At 40.4% G+C, this 27,548-nt stretch overlaps 1 pseudogene; it reads right to left on the bottom strand.

The window, feature by feature from the left end:
• Positions 1-1,462: 1,462 nt before the first annotated feature.
• Positions 1,463-10,182, bottom strand: LOC133971462 (uncharacterized; annotated as a pseudogene).
• Between the last annotated feature and the right edge of the window lie 17,366 nt (positions 10,183-27,548).

Genomic DNA, 27,548 nt, shown 5'->3' with positions numbered 1-27,548 from the left:
TAAACCTGATAGTTGTGTCTACAATTAAGCTTAGGAATTGCAAGGAAGTGACATCTTGATATCCTTCTGTGTTTAATGTATACAAGTGTGTTTAGTGTTTTGCAGATCACTGTGTGTATTGTTTTGCAAAAAGTGTGAAGTTGACATTGTGCTTATAGTGGTGCAGATCTGGGCCCATGTTTTGCTCCTTGAGTGTCAGGTTTGATAATTGTCTTATACTTTGGATTTTAGTGTTTATGCAATCGTAAAAAACTGTAAGTGAAATCCAGATCTCAACATCCCCCTTCACATTAGTGTCAACAAGTTATCCGTTTCTTGATCAATATGAAATTGAGTGTTTTGAACTCCTGTTTAAAATGACCATGAGGCAAACATGTAATGTATCCCATACAGTTCAATGTTATCTGACTAACGAAATATAAATGTTTTGGTCAATAAAGCAAGCTGCAGCCATTGTCTCCTGTACCTGTCATGTCGTGTCCTTCCCGTCATTGCAGTACACAAGGTACAGCACAGTGAGTATGTATTTGTATAGTATACAGAATAACATTACCATTTGAAAAATAAAGATAATTGTGACAATGAATTTTTATTTATTTATTTATTGTTCTAAAGCAGTGTATATTTGCAGGCAATTTTTGTGGTTAAAAACATCAGAAAGAACTATTGGCCCACGGGCATCTTCACTTTATCAAATCTTTTGTTGTTAAAATCATATGTTCGTACCAAAATAAGCATTTCAGGTCATCTGAAGAGATACAATGCATCACAAAGGTCAAACATCACATTTGAAAATTATTCAGTCTGACTGACAGTTTAAAATAAAAGTCTGAATTACTGTTGCTAGTGATGATTTTGATATTTTGTCATTCGAAGGGGAAATAAAAGTGGCTGTTATTTCATGTTTTATAGAAGTCATGTAACATGTATTGAATAAACAATGAATTAAACAATAAAAAAAATAGGTAAAATAAACAACTCTCAACTAAAACACAAGATAAGATGGACTCTCGAGTCCCTGTAATGGAAAATTCCACTGATCAATGTCCTATTACAGTTTTGACCGTTTTCTGTGCCCTTAGCTGATACAATTTTAATGTTTTCCACCTCCTGTTGACCTTTATTTGAGGAATTGTTTGCTAGATTTGATTCCTCTTTCTATAACTTTCTGTTTTGTTTCCCATTTACCACATTGCAAAAAAAAACTCCCTAATAATGAAAACTCTAAAGACAACTCCATCCGGAGAAGCTCATTATTTCAAATCCCATGATAAATTTCCATGACATCCCATTAAGAAACAAATTGCTCTTGAATTCAAATCAATCATTTGACACAGGATATGTATATTACTTGCTCAGTAAACTGCTTCTCTAATTGAATCGTTAAAATCCAAACATTCATATTGTACAATTATAAAATTATTGGGACAATTTCTACCTGAGCTTTTAATAATTTAATAGTTTAATAATCACATCAAATAGGAGCACTAAAATAGATTAAACAATAGACATGCTCAAACATACATTTTAACTAGGACTTAAATATTGGAATTCATTACAAAGTATTAAAAAAGAATGAGTCACAAAAAAGGGTAACATTCCTGTAAATCATTTAAATGTCTTAATTATCGATGGAGCTAAAGCAACAGAAACACAATTAATTGAATAATAAGAATTCCCTCTCTGATAACTAGAAATCATACTTGTTACAGAAATCATGGAAAACAGTAGGGATTTGTCTCAGGTAGAAACAAACATGGATGGCCTTACCCACAGGGGTGAAGTCCTGATATCTACATTATCTGCGTGTTTCTCTTTGCTCATCGGGAACTCAGAAGTGCATTGTCTTACTCAAGTCTTTGTTCTACTTCGGTCTAGTCTCAATATGTTTGGGTGAGAGGGATTTGCCCTCCGCTGAGATCACATGACCCAGAAAAGTTACTTTCGAACAAATTGAAATTTAGATTTTTTCCCGTAAAAAAAAGGTGTGCGTACTGGTGATTGATGCCATGGAATGATTACTCTTACTTTTCGGAATGATTCAAAAACTGGAGTAATGCCTTTAATGGCTTCAGTTTTCAGTTACAATTTGCAGGGCCTGAGGTCAGGTTGAGGCGTTATATTAAGCCAACATCATGTTTGCCTTGAGCCCACAGTGTCTTAGGGATTTCCTGTAAGGCGGAGATGTTTGCAACAGCTATTTGAGACAAAAAATGATGAGTCAACGACATTAAAGTTACCAGATGAACAGTTCTCTGCGCGTGCACTGTAACAGACAACAAACTTTTTATGTGCATGCAGTTGGGGGTTGATGTACAATGCAGAGAAAGTCCTTTTAATTTCTAAGCATGTGATGTCTTCTAATATCAATGTGTGTGTCACTATCCTGTGTTTGTGTGGTGTGGGTGTGATACCGTGTACCTCAGGCGTCGAATGAATCAGAGTTTCCACCCCTCTCTCCTGGCCCCCCTCCTCCAATCTGTTTGTGTAGCTCCGCCCCGTTCATCCAGACACTCCCTCACTCAATGTCCTTTCTTTCCACCTCTGCCCCTTCCTCTGAAATCACCGCGTCCTCAAACATCGGCAGAGTTGGTGTGGCAGCACCAGCGTAACAGGTGGATTTTGGCTTTGCTGAGGGTTACAGGAGGTCTGCTTCTGTTGTCTGCTGTTCTGTTTGTGGAGTCTGGTTGATGGGCAGTTGTTGGTGGAGGAATATAGAGTGGAGGTGAACAGGCTGGGGCTGAAACCACTTCAGGTCCCTGAAGAGGGGCACAGCTGAGATCATGGTCCACTCTGACACACTGAGGCACTGTAGGATACAAGAAACCTTTTTCTGTGCAGATTTATCTGTTGGTCCACATTCATTTGCCATTTTATTACATTCATTCCCTTGGTTAAAACAAAGCATTTGTTTTGGATTATTTCTTCTTTCCCTGCATCCACATTCCTTATTCCACACACTTTTTAGTTGGCATTATTTTCAACTTTTAACATCAGGCAAATTATCAGGGTTCCATTTATCTCCTTTTGTGGATAATTGTGATAACCTTAATACAAAGATACTCTCTCTGCTCAGAGCACTACTCTATTAAGCAAAGCTTCTTTAATTTCAGTTTTTCTTCCACTTTATCAGGAGTTAAAGTTGATCAGGAGTAAAATGTAAACCAACATGACCAATACAATAAGGTCCAACCAAAACTTATTCTCCCGATAAAATGGTGTCTCCAGAAGAGCTTTTTTTTTCTCTGACATCTTCCGGCCCTCACACACAGAGTCGTGGATCCCCTTCCATGAATCCATCTCTGATCTCCACAGAGAAGCTCTGGCCCTGATCCACTTTGAGCTGTCGGTCTCACTGCCTTTTGCCAGACTGATGCTGCCCTGACATATGAAGAAGATATCCATGCCAAGGAAGAGAGCATTGAGTGCTATGAAACCTGCCCTTGCTGTCGAGGTAAGAGCGAGAGGCCCTTTGGCGACTGCCTGACCAATATCTGGGATGTCTGCAATCAACTCTTCATTTTTCAGCAACTTAATAGCAGAGGCACCATCAACTAATGCATCAATACCTTGTCCAATAACACCAACTTTACAAAAAACCTTGCCAACTCCCAAAGCCTCTTCGAATATATTGTCTTGCAATTCGGCTTTACTGGTCACCTTGTCCAGACATTTCTGGAGACTCTGCACATCCTCCATGAATTTCTGGAAAACCTCTCTGGCTTTTTTCTTTTGAGTTGAATTTACTCCGATCTCTGTGACGGTGGTGACAGCGCTGTTGACTGCGCTGGTTATTCCCATACCTACCCCCATCATTGTCAGAGCTAGTGACACACCTGCCGTCACAGGAACTAACGCCAAGCCAACAATGGAGAGCACACCTCCAGTCGCCCCAACCGAGCTGCCTACCACGCTGGAGATCTTTGCACCCTTATTCATCCTGTCGAGCTGAATAGCCCCCTCCTCCAGGTCGTTGAGAAACTCCAGCATCTTTGGCTGTCGCTTGCTGAAGTCATCGATGAAGTCACAAAACGTTTCCTCTTGAAACAAGAACACCATCCTGAAGTGCTTGTTCATCCTGATGAAGACAAAACAGTAAAGGAACAACATAATCAGACTCAGAATCAGAAAGTATTAATTGCCAAGTAGATGCGACGTTGTGTCATTTTAGTTTGTGGATTTCTTTCTCTTGTTGTTTCCTGTTTCATTTTGTAGTGTCGCTTTACTATTGTGTTGTTTCAGCTTCTCGGGTGTGTCACTTCCTGTCTTGGGGATTTAGTGCTCATGTGTTGCACCTGTGGCTAATTACCCCGGCCTTCCCTGTGTCTCTTTATAAGCGTCTGTTTTCCCCTGTTCCCCTGTGTCCTTTGTCGGTTCGAACTCGTTATCATTATGGTTTGTCTTGTCTTGCTGTCTCGTCCAGCTTTCCCGTTGGATCTTCTGTGTTCCCCGTGCGCCTTGACGCTCAGCTTCTGCTTCACCAGAGTAGGCACCTGTTTCTTTCTCCTGGTGTTTTTGCCTCACAAGGGTTTTCACCTTTGCATTACATTACATGTCATTTAGCTGACGCTTTTATCCAAAGCGACTTACATTTTTAGAACACTCATCATTTTATGAGGGGCCATCTAGGGGTTCAGTATCTTGCCAAGGACACTTAGGCATGCAGATGGGATAGAGTGGGATTCGAACCGGCAACCTTCTTGTTGCAGAGCACCCGCTCTATCCCCTAGGCCACGCATCTCCTCACCTGTTAGTGTTTTGTTTTTTTCTAGTTTTGGACGATCTTTATATTACCATAATTTCCGGACTATAGAGCGCACCTATATATAGGCCGCACCTGCTCATTTTTAAAAGAAAAAGAAATTGTACATAAATAAACTGCACTTATAAAAATACCTGCAACCCTATAAAAATCCATCTATTATCCGCACCGTTGTAAAAGCCGCAGTCTCAAAGCATGTGAAATAAAGTAGCGGCTTATATGCCGGAATTTACATAAATACTCTTTTGTTAAAACCTCTGCATCCTGGGTCCTTCTCCTTCCACAAACCCTGACAGTAGGTTTACACCTACCTGGAATCGTGGGACTTTAAACAGCATTTGATTCTCTGACGAAGAGTAAAATGATAACTAACATGACCAACACGTACAGGCTTAACATAAAAGGGCCAAGGACGGAGCCTTATGGGACCCCACATCACATGAGTGCAAAAAATATTAAATTAAAAGCAGTTCCATCTATATCCCAACCAGGTTACTGAGTGTGTTCAGAAGAGTTGTATGATCTGCTGTAACAAAGGTTCCACTCAAGTCCAGTAAGAAGTTTGAAAGCAGCTTAAACAACACTTACCTGATCTCATCCAGCTGATTAATATGATCAAGCATCCTCTGCATGTCATCTTCAGACAGATCCACGTCGAAGTTCACCACAGTTCCCGTCATCATTTTCGAATGAAAGTCACTGAGGGAGTTGTGAAAGACAGTTACACTTACTTCCTGCACTAAATGTTACCCACTGCTAAATGTGTCATGTTGATGCACGTCTGTTCACCTTTTTCCAAACGTCTCGCAGATTTTCTGCGTGGTCCGTATGTACTTGTCTAACTCATATGAGAGCACTTCCACATTCTGAAGTCTGGGCAGGAAGAATACTTTTGCATCTCTTTTGAACTCGAGGAGGACAGGGCAGATCCGCCGTGCCACAGTGATGACAACTTGAACACAATAGAGGGTGATCCCTTTGGGCAGACATAGCGCCTGGTTCTCTGTAAACACATGGAGCGAAGTGACCGCCAGCTTCTCCACTGCATCCAGGAAGTTTTCAAGCTTCGCCAGGCCAACTAAAGTGTCCTTGAGCACGGCATCCAGCTCCTCCTGCAGCTTTGCACGCCTGCTGTCTGCGGTCACTTGGGTCTTGCTCTTCAAATATTCCCCAAAGGCCTTACCTTTTTGCTCTGACTTAGAAACATGGTCGAAGTTTAGGTCGATGGTGTCAAGCCTCTCTTTGATATCTATCATCATGTTTAATTCGATATCCCTACCGAGCCCCCATTCAGAGACGTCCTCACAGAAACCTCTTACAGTGTCGATGTAGATGAGGGTGTCTGTGACATAGCGGCACAACACCTGCTGTAGCTCTTTTCTGTAATAAGACATAAAGCATCAATCACTTTGGGACATTTCATTTAACTTCTTAAGCAGAAAAAGTCACTGAAAGACTGAATGTATCTCCATCATAAATTTGAAGTTTCTTTTTGTCTCTTTGGGGATGTTTTGGTTCTTTGTGGATAATTTTTGTTGGTTTGTGGTTGTTTCTTTGTAGTCATTTACCGTGTCTTTTGTCTGTTTTTTTTCTTTTTGTGGTGACAATGTATCTCATTGTAGTTGTTGTCTGTGGTTGTTTTGTAATAATTTTATGTCTATTTGTGTTTTTTATGTTGTCACTTGTTCTCTTGGTGGTTGTTTTGTTTCTCTTCTTCTTTGTTCGGTTTATTCGCAATTGGCAAATTGCATTACCGCCACCTTCGTGGTTGTTTGTTTCTGTTTGTGATCATTCTGTCTCTGTTTACTATTTGGTATTATGTGTCTTTACAGTAATTGTTTTTTTCTCTCATTTAGTGCTTTAAACTCTTTGTCATTTTTGGTGTTGTTGTGTAGTTTTCAGTGGTGTATAAAGTACTTGAAAGCCATACTTGAGTAAAAGTACAGATATCTTACCTGAAAGTTACTGTCACCTGTCAGAAAATGACTTGAGTAAAAGTCTTAAAGTAGCTCATATTAAATGTACTTAAGTATCAAAAGAATCTGGTGTTGAAATGGACTTACTTCAACTGACAAATTGATGACATTTTAACAACAATATTCATATAATGTGTAATTTTCAGGTTCAAATACTAATAGGACTAATGCTAAAACGGTGCGCTGCTTCCCTAATTTCCTATTATATTCCTACTATTCCTACCCCCCCCCCCCCCCCCGTCAGCCTCATCTGCTGTTACCTGCTCACTCCATGCCACAACCCCCTCACCCTCTCATCCCCGAGATCCCCCCCTCCCCCCTGCTCTGACCACAGCCAGTGTGGCCCAACTCCCTCCAGCCTCCAGCCCTCTGCCATTCTCCACAGCTGCACCCTCCCTCTGGCGACCACACAGAGCCTGGATCACTGACTACCTGACGGAGAGACCACAGTTCGTCAGGCTGAAAGACTGCGTCTCTGAGACTGTGTTATGCAGCACCGGCGATCCACAGGGGACTGTGCTCTCACCAGTCCTGTTCACCCTGTACACATCTGACTTCACCTACAACTCGGAGTCATGCCACATCCAGAAGTTCTCTGACGACTCTGCCATTGTGGGATGTATCAGGGATGGCCAGGAGGGGGAGTACAGAAACCAGGTGGATAACTTTGTGTAGGGGTGTAGGCATAACCACCTGCAGCTGAACACCTCTAAAACCAAGGAGATGATTCGAGATTCAAGATTTGTATTATCAAATGCACAACAATAACATTAAGCGGTTTGTGGCAGTGAAATGCTTGAGTCACAGGCTCTCTTCTAGCAATGCTCAAGTAATTACAACCTATAAAATTAAATTGAAATAGTAACAGTGGTGGACTTTAGGAGGTCTCATTCTCCTCTGCTTCCAGTCTCTATCGAGGGGGTCAGTGTGGAGGTGGTCAACACCTACAAATACTTAGGAGTCCATATGGACAATAAACTGGACTGGTCAGCCAACATTGATGCAGTCTACAAAAAGGGTCAGAGCCGGCTCTACTTCCTGAAGAGGTTGAGGTCCTTCAACATCTGCAACAAACTCCTTCGCATGTTCTAGGCAGCATAAAGAAGAGGGATGCAGGGTGACTGGGCAGGCTGGTGAGGAAGGCGGGAGCTGTTGTTGGCTCTGAATTGGACTGCCTCACAACAGTGGCGGAGAGGACCCTGAGTAGGCTGCTGCCTATCTTGGACAATGTCCACCACCCACTACACAGAACTCTCAACGGACAGAGGAGTATGTTCAGTGGCAGACTTCTGTCACTGTCATGCTCATCGGACAGGCTGAGGAGGTCCTTTGTCCCAAGGGCCATTCGGCTTCAAAACGCCACGCAGAAGGAGAGAGGTGGGGGGGCTCTTCCCTGGATGAGTCAACCTCAGTCTGCCCTCCCCTTCTCTACTCTTCCCTTCTCTAGCCCCATGCACACACTTTTACCTTTTACCACTTACATATTCTTATATATGTTGTTTTTATATTCATATATATATACATATATCTGTTTGTACTATCCACTGCAGCAGCACAAGAACATTTTCATTCTAGACACTGACACAATCACATCATAGCATTCTGTACCATAGGGTCAGACCCATTAATGTACCTGTATCTGCAATGTTCTACCTATGTATATGTGTTTTATGTATGTATGTCGGTTAAGTGTATAAGTGTATAACCTACTAGATGACCGAAATTTCCCAAGGGATTAATGAAGTATTCACCTATCTATCTATCTAACTTCTAGGGACAACAAAGAATCAACACAACAGAATAAACAAGTGCCTATTGTGTCTGCCTAAGAACACTAATAGACCACAGTATAACCACTAAAAAATTCGGTAAATATCACTAAACATGGACTTTTCATCAGTAGCATGAATGATACATAATGCCCCTTATGATAACTCAGCAAAGGGAAACAAGATCTAGGCGCACAAAATATAATACGTTTCTCTTCTGTTAACAACCTGCAAAGTGCTGGTACAGAGAAGAAAAAAGCACTGGACACAGTCCTTTTTGAAACTGAGAGCTACTTCGAAGCTACTATAGTACAAAGGGCTACTTGTTTGATACAAATAACAAAGTTGCAGAGATCACCTTTTAATATTAATATTAATATATGTGAAGAGACTGTTTGATCACGTCAATGTTATATTAAAACATGCAACATTTATTTCTGTTAATCTGTTTCAACTTTGCTTAAAATCAAATTAATTTAAGTACTTTAGGTGAAATTTATCACGACATTCCTGCATGTAGTCTGTACTTTTTTTAAAATAGAGAAAAAATAGATGAAATTATAATCACTTTGTTACAACGATGATTAAGCTCAACCAAAAATAACAAATGCATGTGACTGGAGTACTGATATGTGACAAATCTACCTAAGTACAGTAACAAAGTAATTCTACTTCGCTACTTCCCACCATTTATAGTTGTTAGTCTATTTGAGTGTCTGAAATTTGGGGAAAAGCAGGTTCGGCAGAAATAGTTCTACAAAAGCAAAACAGGATTCCAAAAAACAAAGATCAAAACTCAACATGGAATAAAACACTAATGGAACAGGAAAAAACAGCAAAGCACAAGGCATATGTCCAAGAAGACACTGGAAACATGACAGCGAATAAGGAGCAAATTTTCTAAATTAAACAGGAAACACAAATTTCAGAATTAAACATAATCTAAACCCAAGGAAAAACGCCATAACGAAAATTGTTCAACAAAATCCAAAAAGTCTTCAGATTAGAGCTCAGATGACATTTTCGATGTTTGTATCTCTTTGTAGTTTATAATCTCTTTGTGGTTGTTTTCTGTTTAGTTGTGGTAGTTTTGTGTCTCATTCCATTTTGTGTTTGACTGTGTCAGAGCCTTTGTCAAAGTGAATGTTAACATGTCTATGTCATTCACTTCACTTTACCTTAAATGGAAAATAGTTGTTGGTTGCTAAAGATCTCAAATATGTATATCAGTTTTTAAAAAGCACAAAAACTTTAACTCCAAAAGAGCACTTGAAGAAAGGTACTTTCTAGTACTGGATTTCTATGTTTATTTGATACCATAAAGAAAAAGAAACACAGAAGTAACAAGTTTATGTGTATTACAAGGATTATAAAGACTTGAAATATTATCAAGTCCAACTTTACCTTGCAGCAGACATTTCCCCTTCTGACTTCACTTCTTTACTGAGGCTTCGTCGCTTCGCTGGTCTCTCAGATACAATGAAAACCGACTGCTTGTTTCTGGACGGCTTGTTGCAATAACTAAATCCTCAGCTAGCTTGAAAAAAGTTGATACACTTGTTTGGTTTCATTTTCCTTATGAGCAGGATGGACCACCCAGTCCTGCACTTAACCCCTTCAACTCTGAAACTCAGTTTGGTAGCAAAAGTAAATACAAAACAAAGTAAATAAATAAATAATTAGGGTGAATTCGGGTTATCTGAGACATTGTGGGTGACACCTAAACTCCAGTTTGTATATTTCATGTTAAAAAAACTAGTCAAAAGGACTTTTACTTTAGCCCATCATTATAACCCTCGATTTGCTTGACAAGGTCAATAAGATTAATGTTAATGATATAAATGTGTCACAAATCAGACAGTGTTCCTCATTGTTATATAATTTTGTTTGTGATGTATTCAAGCAACAAAATATGCATTGTTTGTTTAAAATTTGCTTATCTATTTTGTTCAATCATGAGAAGAAGGAGTGCGTCATTAACAACCCATCTGTGTACGTGCAGCCACATTTCCTCCAAAGTGCACGCTCAACCGCTGTGGCTCTAAGTTGGAGTTCCTGTAAATCAGCCATTGCGGGTGGTTGAGTCGACCTGTAAGAGAATGTGTGAGGCTGGCGAACGGTTGCTTTTGCTTCTGCATCTGCTCTGTTATTGTCTTGTGACTGTGGGTTATTATTAGAAGTGTGAGCATCACATTTAAATGCAGCAACCTGTTTTGGGAGGAGGATAGCATCAATCATCTGAGACACTACAGCATGATGTGCAATTGATTTGTCTCTGTTTCCAAATCGTGCAAAAATCTTGCACATCAACTGTCAGTGTAGATATTCACTGTTTTCCTTTAAGCCAACTTGCATGCTTCAATGAGAGCAGTGAGCTCTGCTGCTTGTGCAGACAGGAAGCAGGAAGTGGTCATGAAATCAATCAGAGGCTGTGCGGATAGGCAGCTGCACATCCTCCACCCTGACTCTCAACAACGGTGGGCCCCAGGGCTGCATGCTCAGTCCTCTCCTGTACTCCCTGTTCACGCAAGACTGAATGGTCATCCCACAACTCCAACACCTCCATTACATTTGCTGATGACACGGCCGTCATAGGCATGATCACCGTCATAGGCCTGATCACCGGCAACGATGAAAAGGCCAACAGAGAGGAGGTCAGAGCCCTGACATCTTGGTGCCAGGACAACAACCTCTATCTCAACGTCAGCAAAACAAAGGAGCTGACCATGGACTACAGGAAGAGACAAGGAGTAGACACGCCCCCATCTCCATCAACAGGACCACGGTGGAGCCAGCCACCACAAAGACACCATCAGGAAAATGGCCAGACAGTGGCTCTTCTTCCTCCGCAGGCTGCGGAGACTCAACATGGATGCCAGGAGAAGAGCCTGTGACCCAGGCGTTCCATTGCCAGCGACTGCTAAATGTAATTGTTGTGCACATGACAACAAACTCTTGAACCTTTATAAAAACAGGGTGAAACATCAAGACTGACTTGTGATTGATTGAGTGAGTGTAGCACAAAGACCTTGCAGCTTCAGCTCCATGGCCAGATCACAACCACTCAGACTCTGGGTACAAATACACTAGTTGACTGCATTTGTATCACGGATATTTTGGCTTCATTTCTGGATAGGGGGAGGAAGAGCATTGTTAGAAGAGAGCCTGAGACTCAAGCATTTCACTGCCAGCGACTGCTTAATGTTATTGTTGTGCTTGAAAAGGCTTGAAAAAAGTTGATACACTTGTTTGGTTTCATTTTCCTTATGAGCAGGATGGACCACCCAGTCCTGCACTTAACCCCTTCAACTCTGAAACTCAGTTTGGTAGCAAAAGTGAATACAAAACAAAGTAAATAAATAAATAATTAGGGTGAATTCGGGTTATCTGAGACATTGTGGGTGACACCTAAACTCCAGTTTGTATATTTCATGTTAAAAAATATAGTCAAAAGGACTTTTACTTTAGCCCATCATTATAACCCTCGATTTGCTTGACAAGGTCAATAAGATTAATGTTAATGATATAAATGTGTCACAAATCAGACAGTGTTCCTCATTGTTATATAATTTTGTTTGTGATGTATTCAAGCAACAAAATATGCATTGTTTGTTTAAAATTTGCTTATCTATTTTGTTCAATCATGAGAAGAAGGAGTGCGTCATTAACAACCCATCTGTGTACGTGCAGCCACATTTCCTCCAAAGTGCACGCTCAACCGCTGTGGCTCTAAGTTGGAGTTCCTGTAAATCAGCCATTGCGGGTGGTTGAGTCGACCTGTAAGAGAATGTGTGAGGCTGGCGAACGGCTGCTTTTGCTTCTGCATCTGCTCTGTTATTGTCTTGTGACTGTGGGTTATTATTAGAAGTGTGAGCATCACATTTAAATACAGCAACCTGTTTTGGGAGGAGGATAGCATCAATCATCTGAGACACTACAGCATGATGTGCAATTGATTTGTCTCTGTTTCCAAATCGTGCAAAAATCTTGCACATCAACTGTCAGTGTAGATATTCACTGTTTTCCTTTAAGCCAACTTGCATGCTTCAATGAGAGCAGTGAGCTCTGCTGCTTGTGCAGACAGGAAGCAGGAAGTGGTCATGAAATCAATCAGAGGCTGTGCGGATAGGCAGCTGCACATCCTCCACCCTGACTCTTAACAACGGTGGGCCCCAGGGCTGCATGCTCAGTCCTCTCCTGTACTCCCTGTTCACGCAAGACTGAATGGTCATCCCACAACACCAACACCTCCATTACAGTGGCTGATGACACGGCCGTCATAGGCATGATCACCGTCATAGGCCTGATCACCGGCAACGATGAGAAGGCCTACAGAGAGGAGGTCAGAGCCCTGACATCTTGGTGCCAGGACAACAACCTCTATCTCAACGTCAGCAAAACAAAGGAGCTGACCATGGACTACAGGAAGAGACAAGGAGTAGACACGCCCCCATCTCCATCAACAGGACCACGGTGGAGCCAGCCACCACAAAGACACCATCAGGAAACAGGCTGCGGAGACTCAACATGGATGCCAGGAGAAGAGCTTGTGACCCAGGCGTTCCATTGCCAGCGACTGCTAAATGTAATTGTTGTGCACATGACAACAAACTCTTGAACCTTTATAAAAACAGGGTGAAACATCAAGACTGACTTGTGATTGATTGAGTGAGTGTAGCAGAAAGACCTTGCAGCTTCAGCTCCATGGCCAGATCACCACCACTCAGACTCTGGGTACAAATACACTAGTTGACTGCATTTGTATCACGGATATTTTGGCTTCATTTCTGGATAGGGCGAGGAAGAGCATTGTTAAAAGAGAGCCTGAGACTCAAGCATTTCACTGCCAGCGACTGCTTAATGTTATTGTTGTGCATTTGACAAATACAAAATCTTGAATCTTGAATCTTGAAGAGGAGACTTGCTGTCCATGTTCATTTCCAGTTTATGTTTTCAAACGGCACTTATCTTAAAAAAATGAATAACTTTCAGCAACTGTATCTATAAATTTAAGAAACATATTACATATCTAGTGTATCTAGTATCAGACATATTTAAATACACATCGGTGTGATAAGAACTACCTGTTTTATATAAAACAATCTTTAAAAAAAGTACTTGACACATAATTAAATTTTACGCAGAATTGGCACAAGAGTAAAAAAGCAGGCTATAACTTATTTCAGGATAAAATGAAATAATAATAATTCAAATTTTTTTTTTTTTATGAATAGAAACAAGTGATCCACTCTGTCTGTTAGTGGTGTCTGTGTGTGTGTATTTGGAGGGGCAGAGCAGGGACACATTTATATCAAAGCGCTCACTCAGCTGCTCTCGGCTCAGCGCAGACACTCAGTGATCAGAGTGGGAATGCTGCTGACATGCAAGACAGCAGCTAAACATAGTGGAAAGTAACTGAGTACACTTACTCAAGTGCTGCACTGCATTTGTGTTTTTTGCTTGCTTAAAGTATATCTTATATCTGGGAGTTCCTGTTGTCAAACTGTGAGGACAGATCTGTTTAGTAACAATAAACTCAGCACCAACCTTGTCAGTTTATCACTGTCCAAAGTGAAGAAAAAGATAAATAAAGAGGAGTAATAAAAAGGAGCTTTATTACATCCAGGGCAGTTTACTTCCTGCATGTCCTGAATGAAAATAAATGTGCACTTTGATATTTGAGGACTTTAATATTGTGGTGACGTAATAGTATCAAACCACAGACAAAAACGTTGTATGACATGTCAGCAACCAAAAGTGAAGTCGAATTATTTTGAACGCCCCCTGGTGGATGGCTGCCACATAGGTCATAACTATATATAACCCTCATAGTTATTATTACACTGACGTATGTTCGGGTGTTCATGTTTCTAACAAGCTTGGTTTTAATAAGTGACTTGATCACATAAAAACAGGATAAAATGTCATGATTGACAGCTGACTGTCGAGCGCATGTATCAAGACCATTTACTTCAATTGTATAGAATTTGGCTGCAACTCTGTTTACCCCAGAAACTCCAAAGGGTTTTGTGGACTTAACACTTCACCCACATCGATATGAGTGAATTTAAATTCATGAACTAGCTCTATGAAAATTGTCAAACTTCAGGAAAATTAAGAATGCAATGCAAAGCAAAAAAGAAAAAATTATTGACTTTTTGCTCCCAAATCCCAAAGACCCCAAATCCTACTCTTTCCAAAGCTCATTCACAAGTGCTTTTCTAAAAAGAGGAAATGCTTTTCACCCTGGAGAGCAGAAGGCCCGTGGGTCCATAGACCCAGAGACTCTAACTAATCAGGATCAATTACTGAGGACAAAAACAAACGTTCAAAGAGCGACCATCTTTTTTTCCACTTCTTCTCCAGGGCAAGTTTACTAGAAGCTCTTGCCGAGCCAATGCTCCGGGGGCCCTCTAATAAGGCCCTGATTAGGGATGGATTAGCGCTTGCTGATTTAATGTCAGATTTGCATAAAGAATCCATGTGGGAGCGATGTGGGTGCAGGCCTGGGACCTGATTTGCGTGGCCCTCTTCGCCTGTCAGGGATAATTGTTTAATGAGAGGGAAGGAGGTCCCAAATCCTGGCAGAGCGGGGAAACAGAGAGGTCTTTAGTCGGAGCTCAAGGTCTCTCTTCTGGGAAACGTGTCGGATCTGCAAGAGAGAGAATCTGCCTCAGCAAGCGTTTACATTCTCCTATAGAACAAACACTGGGTTGATAATGTACATTAACTCAAGTGCTGTACTTAAATTCAGTCTGGAAAGTGAGTATTTCTGTTTTATGTAACTTTGTGTGATCATGAAATAACACAATTGAATTAAAACTTGGATAATAGTATTGATATACTTTTACTCGGGTAAAATTTCAGACTATTGACTTTTACTTGTATTTTGTTTGTTTTCATCATGACCTCTGCTAAGGGGCTCTGCTTTTGCACCTGTCTGTTTGTTGATTGCTCGTTTTTTTTATGAGCAGCACCAAAACACCTGAACAGATTTCCATGAAACTTGATGGAAGGATGGGAAATGGGCTCATCAAGTTTTGGTGGATTGAGGAATATTTTATCTCTTTCATTAAAATTAAGAAAGAGTGTTTTTCTTTTACATTTTCATAGCTGTGTCATGGATCCTGATGAAAGAAATCCGGCCCAATGTGAGGGGAGTGTTGTTCCTAGGCAGAGGTTTGAGCTCCACTGAGTGCCATTCTGTTTATAAATAAAGTGACCAAACATAATGGCAACAAAAGTTACTATTACAGTTCTTCAAAGATATAGTTTTGATTAGTTTCACTCAAGTAAAGAATAGGAATATTTCTTCCATCAGCTGACCTGAACTCAGTCAGACAAGTATACCCCTTCTCACTTGTATAGGATTATCTTTATATTCTGTGTATATATTTATATTTCTATCTCGTGCAGCATGCAGCTGCTCTCACAGCAGAAATCAGCCTGACCTGATGTGTCTGAGTGTTTGACATAAGGCCCCTGAGGCCAGAGAGAAATAGGATGATGAATTTTTTTCATGAGGAGACGTCCAACCTGCCCAGGCAGCCTATTTCTGACGCTCTATCATAAGAAAAAAGCAAAGCAAATAACTAAATACTCAAATAAAGACTTGATTGTTACTGCTTTACTATTTTGTACTATACTGTATTTTTTAATAATTTTACTACTGTACGTTTTACCCTTTACAGTGTCTGTTTTTACTTTGGCTTCTGTATCAGTCTTGTATGATTTCAGCAATAAAAAATTATAAATCTATAATGTCACTCAGTGGAGCACTTACCTCCTCCAAGCCACAGTCCCCTTGCAACCACATTAAAATGACCTGCACCTGATCATACTGTTTTATCATCATGAAGCGTGAATTACTCTCAGAGAAATCGAGGAAAATGTCCCTATGTTCCAATGTTTGAGAAGATGATTTATTTTATTTATTAATTCAACTTTATCTTAATCCTAATTAATATATATTTTAATGAAAAATTGGATCAGTTGTGATAAAGATGTTTGTCCAAAAGGGGGCGACAAACTTCAGAGTGGCAGAATAGAGAGATGGAGGTAGTTGTCCTTTCAGCACCACACACAAACACACACACACACACATACGCAAACACACACGCACAAGTCTCCATAACTTCAGAGGACATTGCATAGACTTACATTGATGTCCTGGAGACTTACCCAACCATAACCCTAACCTTAACCCTAATAGTAAACCTAAAACTTACCTGGCCCTAAAATATATTCACCTAACCCAAATTTTAACCCTAACCCTCAAACTCTCCTAACCCTCAACAAACAAACGCATACACACACACACAATAATATAGCACATTAATTATGACTCGATTTTAAAACACGATCAAATAAATGGATGCGCTCAGGGCGCAGAGCGGCAGGGTCGGCGGGGACGTGCGTAAAAGACGGCCACATTTGGACAGTGAGGAGCCATACACGCACGAGTCTCCGCCTGTGTGCGCACAGATGCATGTGGGTAGTGTTAGGATTTCAAATTCTAGCTGGTATTTGGGTCTTACTGAAACTATTTGCAACTAAAGGGGGGGGAAGCATGATCAGTTTGAACCAGATATAAGGCCTTTATTTAAATGATTTATAAATAACCCTTGCTGCATATTGTTAATAATGAATCTTATAATTGTTCTGAATTCTAACTTTTGGTATTAAACTATTATTCCCATAGAGTCATTCACAAATATGTTTCAAGCAGCTGTCTGATGAAGTTCTGGAGGTCGGACACAGTGACTTTGTTGACATTGTTTTGTCTCGTTGTTTTGGTTTCGAGGATCCTAATGTTTACATCAACAGGACATTGTTTGAATATAGCAGGAACATCATATTCCTTTCTCCAATGGCCCACATGGCATCAGCTGTGTCAAGGCCTTTCATGAAGAGAACATTTTGCTTAGCAACTATCAGAGTAGTAGACGCGTCATAGAGAGCGGCTTCTTTTCACTTCCTGGATTTCTGTGCCAAGAGGCGTGGACATGTGCACCAACAAGGGAGAACCAAATTGATTTGCGGTGACTCCCCTTCAATTTTTTATAACCAATCATATTATATCTACTGTTATAACTATATCAAACCCCTTTTGTTCGGGGCCATTATTAACTACCTATTGCTAACTTAATTAGCCTAGGCTGTGATAATTGTCCATAGCTATGTTGTTCAACTTTCATTGCATCTCAATAAATATTTAAATTGGACCAGTCCGGCTCTTCTCATATTTAGGATAAACCAACACGCCTGACAATTTGGTGACCCCGACGTGATCCTAAGAGAAGTTTTGACGGACGTGATTCTGAGAAGGAATCTTTTGACCAGAAAGGCCGCAGACCTCGAGGTCTAGGCTTCTCCGATCGATCCTCCGCATTCTCACAAGAGCTCTAAATCACAAGGTAGGCAGAAACCTGTTAAAGCAAATTCTGTATTAGTTAGATAGTCATTGTTATAGGTGTGAGAGTGCGGTGGAGAGATCGGAGGTAAGATATAAATAAGTTCTGTGTTTTTTGAGATGCAATGAAATGAGATAAAGAAATGAAATGAGATAAAGACATGAAATGAGATAAAGAAATGAAATGAGATAAAGACATGAAATGAGATAAAGACATGAAATGAGATAAAGACATGAAATGATATGGGATAAAGAAATGAAATAAGATAGAGACATGAAATGAAATGGGATAAAGAAATGAAATAAGATGGAGACATGAAATGAAATGTGATAAAGAAATGAGATGGATGAGATAGAGAAACCAAGAGAAGGATTTGAGGTTTTTTTCAGCTTGGCGCAAAAGATTTCCAAATTTGACTATTCAAACAATTGTTTGCAAATACAACAAACTGCAACCTGAATTAGTCAGGGGGTTTTGGAGGAAGCGGTTTTTGCCTGCACCGGCGAGTGAGGGACCAAACTGCCAAATACCCTGTTGTTGAATCAGGTCCTAATAGATAGAGGATTCAGGAACCACGATTGCAGTGGGATCTGGAGACAGAGTGGTGTTCTGACGGGGACAGTTGCTTAACGGTCCAGAAACCCTGTTGAATCGATCCTGAAGCAATGATAATAAGGGTCTGCGAAAATATTGTGTACTGGAAAGTCAGCGCTGTTATGACGAGACCAGACGCTTCACTGCAACCAGTCACAAAGCTTTGGAGCGGCCCTTGAATTCCGAATATAACGGCTGTGAAAATATTGTATTCTGACCGTGGCATCAGTTTCGACGGATCTGAAGCTTAACAACCCAGAGTGCAACTTTGAATCAAGTGCCTAAGATTAGTTAACGGGACTCAGGTAATAATATGATATCTCTGCATCTAGCACCTGTGCTGACGAGGCAGGAGCTTGACTAGCAGACTTTACCGTTACTCTGAGTCTAGCATAAAAATGGGGTAAGACGCCAAGCTGCTATTAATATTATTGTGAGCTCACCTGAATTGTACAAGTTTTGTAAAATCTATGGTGATTCAGCACAGTGGCTGATCACCGTAGGAAGCTGTCTGCTGTTTTGTTTTGTCTCCGTGGAGCTGCTGTTGCTGCAGTCGCCACGGTAACGCTTCCATATGTACATACATATATGCAATGTCCGTTTTGGCTTATGTGGTTTATTATTCATAACACAAAGACCTGAGAGGATTTATTCTGGCTTGGTTTTGTAAAAGTTATTGTGTTGTGTCTTTCACCTTTAGAAATCAGAGCTTATTTGAGATTTTCAGACAGTGACTGAAGACGTAAAAGCAGGGGAACACTGTAAATAAAAACCTGTTTAAATCGTTGCAATCATTATTAGCTCTGTGTAAAACGCATTGATCATAGAATTAGTTTTCAATTATGTTTTTGTGACCTAGACACGCATTTGTTGCTTGAATCAGGCCCAAATTATAAAGCACAGAGACATTAATATTCTGTTTGCACCAAAGGTGAACAGAAAAGTTAGTTTTTTACTGTGTTCCTTTCTCTCAGGAGAGGTGTCGTAGTTAAATAAAGTTTTAGGAGGTCGATGTGGGGATATCACTAAGATTCCTATTTTTTGCTTCGTGTAAAATAACTAGTTTGAAATAAAGAGTTTATTCTCAGGGCATTTATTTATTATCAATCACTGGCTTAAAGAGCGTATTCTGAGAGGAAGTTAATATACCTGATATCAGATTTAAATTTGTGCTTTTGTTATAAACAAAATAGCGACTAGAAATTCCAACTAAATCGGGAGAAAATAGGGGGAATAATCATTCAATTTATGTTTAGGCTGCCTGGAATCACAAAGAATACCAAATCTAGGTTGAATTAAAAAGTATGTCTATGAAAACGAGAGATGAGGAGAGAAAAAAAGAGTCAAGGTCACACGGCTGACTGAGACGCAGAAAAAACTGACTGAGCGAAAAACTGACTGACAGGAAAACAACTTTTTCCTAGAAAAATAGGAAAATAGACTAGAGGCTATACGCCTGCCAACTGATGTATGTTGTATGTATGGACGGGAGGGGTAAACTTGTAAAGAACTTGCCAAAGAAAGTAAAAGAATGTTGACTGAAGGTTTGAGAGATTAACTGATGATGAGAAAGATAAAGCTATGGTTAGGAATAAGAAAGATCTATAGGAGTGAGATGTTTCAATTCAGTAATATCTTGCTCTGAGATGAATAATAGAATGTAAAATTTGAGGGGTAAAGAAAGTAGGGGAAGAGATGTGGGAATAGAAAGATTTTGTACGTGCACAACAGGAGGAATGGGAGGAAGTTTGGGAGTCTGAAAGCCATGGGGAAGGCCAAACGCTTTACAGCTTGCAACTGGCATTGACCACATAAGGAGGCTTGGTTGTTTGTTTCTATGTTGGGTTGATTGTTTTTTACTATTGCTTCATTCAGAAGTAATAAATTCCAAACTTAATTGTTAAAATTATACTTTTTAGGCACAAATTTGTGGTTTCAGATTTTTCAAATATATCTAATCCATTAGAGGAAAGGAGAAAAGGTTTAGGCCTCCAAATTTCTACATAAAATCAGATCATTTAATATCTTAATATTTTACCCGACAGCAGGGATAATAGTAGACACCAGGTTAATACTTCACAATTTAGTAATTTGATTCGTAATATAACTTCAAGGATGAGTGATTAACCAACCTTACAAAATCACATTAATGTGTCCTTTAAAAGTCCATCTCTGAGTACAGTGAAAATGTAATGTTTTTTGATTTTTCTTTCTTTGTTTTTTGATATTTATTAGCCATTTACACCCTTGAAAAGTGTCATCCTCAACTGTGGTTTTGTCACAATGAAACGATAATCGTTTTTGTTTTTAGTATGGAGAACTTGATTCTCTGATGCAATGAGCCCTGTGAAGCTAGACAGAGCTGGTCTGCTTTGTTCTTTGATGAGAAGGGAAAATCTATCTGTTCCTTATTAATATAAATCGATATTCCACCCTTTTTTATTTTGTATCTTCATTTCGCAACAATTTATGTTGAAACAATCATCAATTATGTCTGTGAGCATAAGCGAACAACTGTTTCATATCAACTGAAAGCAAAGGATAATTGTTTCAAAAGAGGGATTCATGTTTGAGTCTTGTTGAAATGCTCTAATTCTGCCTCTTTATTTTTATTTTTTAGAGCTGAAGTCATTCATGTGCTTGCGATGAACCAAATCAGTCATATGAGGATGAGAAATTCAACCTAAACTTTCAACTTAATTCTGTGCTGCCTGAAATTATCAAAATACAAAAAATAAGACCTTTTGAATGAATAATTTTGCCATTTTGGCCTCTATACACCAACTGGTTGCTGATAAAGGGTATTACACCTGGGGAAACCTAAAGATATTAAAGCTCAGGTTACAACTGGTTTGACATCATTGGATTTGCTTGTTTAATTGTATAATTGTATAAAAAATTAGCTTTTGTTTAATATTTTATTAATTTTGTTTTGTTTTATTTTGGTTATTGTTTTTAATTTTAATTTAATTTAATTTTAGTTATAATTTGGATTTAGATTTAGATTTTGAATTACAATTTTGAGTCTGATTCTGATTTTAACTTTTTACAGACAGAGATACACACCCCTGACATACCACCACGACCAACACCGACCAACCAAAATACACACACATTCATCGACATGGCACAGCGCTACCAAAACATTGAGTGGCTGAAGTAGAGGATCTGGTTTATTCTGAGTCTGTCCCTTCTGCTTGGAATACTGATAAGTGTGCTGTTCTGGAGGTATTATTATTAACAGGCTAAAGAAAAATAAATAATAACCTGTCAAAAACAGTGTGTTTTATCCCGAAAGATGGCCGCTGCCCCTGTCCAGACCCCCACCACCCTGCTGCAGCTTCTATCTCAGCTGGTAGATGCAGCCTGCGAGGACGAACGTCAAATCCAGAGTCTACGAGAGATAAGTATCGACCTTCAGTCACGTGCTGATATTGCCCTTGAACAGTTGCACCAGTGCAGAGCTTCTTTCGCAGCGAACGAGGAGAGTAGAGACCAACTGAGACGGGATGTGATGAACGGCAAACGCCAGCCCAACCAAACTCAGGACGCATCAGAAAACCACAGGAAAGAGAGTATGGAGCTGCAATGCAACCTCAGTGAGGTCAGCAAAGAGCGGGACACTCTCAGCCAATCAAACACCCAACTGAGAGAAAGTCTGCGAAGTGCAGACACCGAAAGAATCAGTATGAAGCGACAGTGTGAGGAGGAGGTGGCTGAGCTAAGCAACAACCTCAGAGAAGTGGAAAAATCACGACTGGAAGTTCGGAGAGAACTCCAAGAGCTGCAGACTCGTCGGTCAGGGGAGGAGCCCCTTAATCAGATGGCTGCCGTATTAGGATTACATTTGGAAATAGCAGGCGCAGTAGTGCAAGCTAGGAACATCGAAAGAGACAATCAAATGCCTCCATACGTTCAACCCCCTCCCTCCAGACCAAGAGGGGCGTACGGCCGTGGTCAGTATGGAGATCAAGCCATAGGTTACAACGATAATCGATGCCATCGGTGCGGCCAATCTGACCATTGGATCAGAGATTGCCCTAATATGGGACAAAGACGATCATCACCTAACCCAAACCCTAACCCCTACAGAGGGCAAGGCCCCCATCGCGGAGGACCCCCAGGACGAGGCCGAGGAAGAGGCATGCCCCCCGCACCCACACCAGATGCAAACTGCCACCTGGGAACACGGCAACAGCTATGACCAATGAAGTTGCCCAGTGTCCACGGAAGGTCACGTCATACCCCAAATTAGACCCCATAGTGACCTTTTAAAACTAATGGATAGTCCATCCCCTTATCATTAATAAATACAGCCCAATACCCACTTTTAAACAAAACCCTCACCGCCATTGAATTTGGAAAAAACAGTCACCTGGATTATAGGTGACATTACAGCCACATTTTTATATGTCACCCCCTAAAAAGTCAACTCGGACCACGGCATCAATGCAGTTCTGAACTTTAAAGCAATTACCTTTACACCGGCCCCGACAAACCAAAAGCGCTCAGGTGCTCAAACACCCTGACATCACCTGAAGGATCCAAACCCATCAACATGGCCAATGGAATGATATCGGACAAGCCCCACATAACTCTGAGGCCCTCTCCCAAGAAGAGATCAAACTCAGAGAAGATCTCCAATCCAAAAATAGCCCAGATATTTCTCAAACAGGCCCCTGGACCCACACACATCAGTAGGAAACAGACTCAGAAGAACATAGCAATACTCTGGTGGCATCAACACATGACAGCTCTGGTAGAGAACTTAGTACACAAATACAATACATGCAATTCACAACACTTAAAAGACCATACAAATGCCTATGGGCCGTTTCCCTGTTTCTGATGCGCCATTCAAAGCGTTGACCACCAAGTACAGGGCAATTTAGAATAGGAGTTTGATTCACCCTCAATGTAACTATTGTAAGACTCTTGTAAGCCTGAAAATAAATATGTTTCACCACTTAAAGAGGAATAAATCTGAATCCAATTCAAGGACCAGAGGTCTAAAACACTTTAACTCATAGCGTGTTTCATCTTAAATGAAAAGCACAAACCATAATACAAGCCCTTTGTTTACACTTTATTGAATGCCATATCTATAATCATATTTAAACACTTTAAACTCATAATTTCAGTGAAGAAGGTTTTTATTTTTTGGTTTCACCAATTATCTTAACATCCAATGCTCTTAATTTGAAAGGTGTTCTACTTATGTTTTTATTATTTTATCATGAAAAAAAAGTGTGTCAGAATAACTTTTATTAAATCTGTTTCAGCTGTCGACTCTGAAACGATTTGTTGAATCTCATTTCTAACACATTTTTCCTTTGTATGTGATTCCTGTGTTACCACAGGGCAATTTGAAGTCAAAGCTTCTGAATTATCGTGTATAGAAGCAGTCAGATGATTTTTGGAGAATGGTTTGAACACAAATACTCAAGCGCTGTCATCTCTGCTGCTTATTGAAATTCAGCTTGTTAATCATTTAATATTTCATGAAATGCCAAATATTTTTGTCACTCTTCTGCCACTTTTTGAATCTTTATTTTTTAATGTCCACTTATTAGGCTACTACTCCTCAAAATCTTAAAGAAATTGTTGACCTCAAAAGAAGGGTCTACCTGTATGTCTTGTTTTGATTACTTGTTAATTTTCCTTTGCAAATATAAGTTTATATAATCAACTTTACACTCAGTTACGCACTGCAGCATATATATCACTTTACTGTTTGTTTCCTTTCAATCTATGGGATCTGGGCTCCATGTCTCCACAACCCACTCCCATCCGGTGACAGCTGCACCTCTTGCAACCTGACAAACGGAAAGTATTAATTCCACAAAAGGATCTCCACAAGGCTAAAATCCAAGATCATTGACTCTTAAACTGATGTCCGAACAGCACTGGATGGGATGGTGGTTAGGGGTACATGGAAATCCCAAGTAAGTGGTTCACACCATTAAATGGTGTGAAAAGAGGGATTGTTAGGATTTCAAATTCTAGCTGGTATTTGGGTCTTACTGAAACTATTTGCAACTAAAGGGGGGGGGGGAGCATGATCAGTTTGAACCAGATATAAGGCCTTTATTTAAATGATTTATAAATAACCCTTGCTGCATATTGTTAATAATGAATCTTATAATTGTTCTGAATTCTAACTTTTGGTATTAAACTATTATTCCCATAGAGTCATTCACAAATATGTTTCAAGCAGCTGTCTGATGAAGTTCTGGAGGTCGGACACAGTGACTTTGTTGACATTGTTTTGTCTCGTTGTTTTGGTTTCGAGGATCCTAATGTTTACATCAACAGGACATTGTTTGAATATAGCAGGAACATCATATTCCTTTCTCCAATGGCCCACATGGCATCAGCTGTGTCAAGGCCTTTCATGAAGAGAACATTTTGCTTAGCAACTATCAGAGTAGTAGACGCGTCATAGAGAGCGGCTTCTTTTCACTTCCTGGATTTCTGTGCCAAGAGGCGTGGACATGCCTGTGCACCAACAAGGGAGAACCAAATTGATTTGCGGTGACTCCCCTTCAATCTTTCATAACCAATCATATTATATCTACTGTTATAACTATATCAAACCCCTTTTGTTCGGGGCCATTATTAACTACCTATTGCTAACTTAATTAGCCTAGGCTGTGATAATTGTCCATAGCTATGTTGTTCAACTTTCATTGCATCTCAATAAATATTTAAATTGGACCAGTCCGGCTCTTCTCATATTTAGGATAAACCAACACGCCTGACAGTAGTCCTCCATCCATCTATGGATAGAGAGAGAGAGAGAGAGAGAGAGAGAGAGAGAGAGAGAGAGAGAGAGAGAGAGAGAGAGCGCGCGCATCGCAACACCCCCTCCTTCCGCCCCCTCCACTCACAGAAACGGAATTAAAAAAATCTGTAATATCTCTCCAGCAAAGAGCGCGCACACATGCACACACACATGCACACAAATGCTCACACACATACACTGTGTTTCCTTTGAAAACGTCGCCGGTGAGGAGGAGGAAAACTTGGCTGCAGAATTAGGGGAACGTCTTCATGCTGATATAAAAACAGATAGCGATAGGGGGCAGGCTATAACCTGGACGTCTTGAATGTGGCCTGTGGAACCTCTGCTGATATCGTGACAACACCAGCTCTGTGTGTCTGTGGAGCTGTGCAAGTCCTGGTTGTGTAATATCTTTTTTTTTCCTCTCGTGCTTCCGCAAAGCGACCAAACCTGCAGCCGAGAGCGCGCGGATAGAAAGAAGGAGCAGGAGAACAAGAACAAGACGAACAAGAGGAAGAGGAGGAGGAGCAGGAGGAGGGGAAAACGGGAGGATTGTAACGTTCATCAGAATTTATTTTGTTTCCTATTACATGGCGCAAGGGCTAAACAAACGGGACCGTCCTGGGTGTGAAGCTGCCACGGTGAATTTGGATATTCAAGCAGAAGCAGCAGCAGCATCCTCCTCCATCCACGGAGGAAGAGGGAGAAGCCACCTCGGCTGCGGCGGCGCACACACCGACTCCTCGTCCTCCTCCTGCCGGCTCTATGTCGAGTGATGGTCGGCTTGCCTTGCTGGATTCTCCCCGCTCTCTCCAGATCGTCGACGACCGAACCTCCTCTGACCGCAGACCCCCATTTTCGGCGGAAACCTACCCAGAGCGATAGGGCTACATATGGAAACTGGGGACCAAAATTTTAGGAAAAAGGAAATCATCCAAGCGGTTGATTTCATTTATTGTAATTGTAATTATCAGGTTTCTCTTGTTTATGTGTGAGCTCGTTTATTTTAAAGCCCGCTGATTAATGAGTCTGTTGATTGAGCCGATATTTCCTCATGCCATCGGGTTGATTTGTGAGCAGCCAGACGAATATTGTCCTCACAGTAGGTCGGTATAAAACCGCTTTTATTTCCTATCATCAGGACTCGGATCCGTCCATTTGTTTATAATCCTCTAATATGAGAGCTTTCCCTGCTGTCCTTCGTTTCCCTTCCCAGTGTACCGTCACCTCTCTAGCTAATAAGAGTCTTGAGGAAAATCTTTGGACACATCTCTAATTCTTATTTCTTACTCGCTTCTAACTTAAGTAACTGCAACGCATTGTAAGAGACATATAGAGCCGTTGTACTGTAAGCCTGCAATTACTCTAACACCAAGGTCCGTCTCGTTGGTCCATTAGATCTCATGTTAATTCAGCTGTAACCTCTACAAGACAAGAAACAGGTTGTTCTTGTTGTGTTTTTCCCACTTTGGTTAATCTCACCTGCAACACCTCAAACACCGTTAATCCTGCACAGCTCATGTTTGCAGAGTGGCTGTTGTGTGGGTTGAATCTGCAGCTGCTGGCCTGCTGAGGTGCTGCCTGATCTCTCATCTTTATTTGTGAGGATCTAAAAGTAAGAACAAACGTAGAGGAGAGACACAACTGTGTCCTCCTCTCTTCCCTCCCCTCTAAAGAAATAACCCAGATTTTTTTTCTCTTGTTTTGATCCCTACCCAAACGCAACCATAAGGTTCCTACCGCATCTTCCTCCTCCTTCGTCCCTCTCCTTCCACTCGAGTATATCCCGTTTTTTGGTTAACATCATAATAAACATCAGACTCAGAAATTCACAAAGATTCAATCTAGTACATCATGAACATGGTAAAAATCATATGTTCCTCCCGAAATAAGCATTTCAGGTCTTCTAAAGAGATACAATGCATCTCAAAGGTCAATTGTCGTATTTGAAAATGATTAAGTCTGACTAACAGTTTACAATGAAATTGTGAATTACTGTTGCTATTGATGACATAATTTGTCACGTCGAAGGGGAAATAAAAGTGGCTGTTCTGGAAAACATCTGTAATTTTAAGCGTTTCATGTTTTATAGAAGTCTAACATATATAAAATAAACAACTAATAAAACAATAAAAAATTTTACCTATAGGTAAAATAAACTGTGTGTTAGATTTGTTTCCTCTTTCTATAACAGTGCCAGACACCAGACGGTTTGTGTCTGCTTTTTTGTTCTGTTTCCCATTTACCACA

Source organism: Platichthys flesus, chromosome 16 (genome assembly GCF_949316205.1).
Source record: "Platichthys flesus chromosome 16, fPlaFle2.1, whole genome shotgun sequence".
In the NCBI taxonomy this organism is placed as follows: Eukaryota; Metazoa; Chordata; class Actinopteri; order Pleuronectiformes; family Pleuronectidae; genus Platichthys; species Platichthys flesus.
Note: the sequence above shows the minus strand (reverse complement) of the source record. Positions and strands in the feature narration are given on the sequence as shown.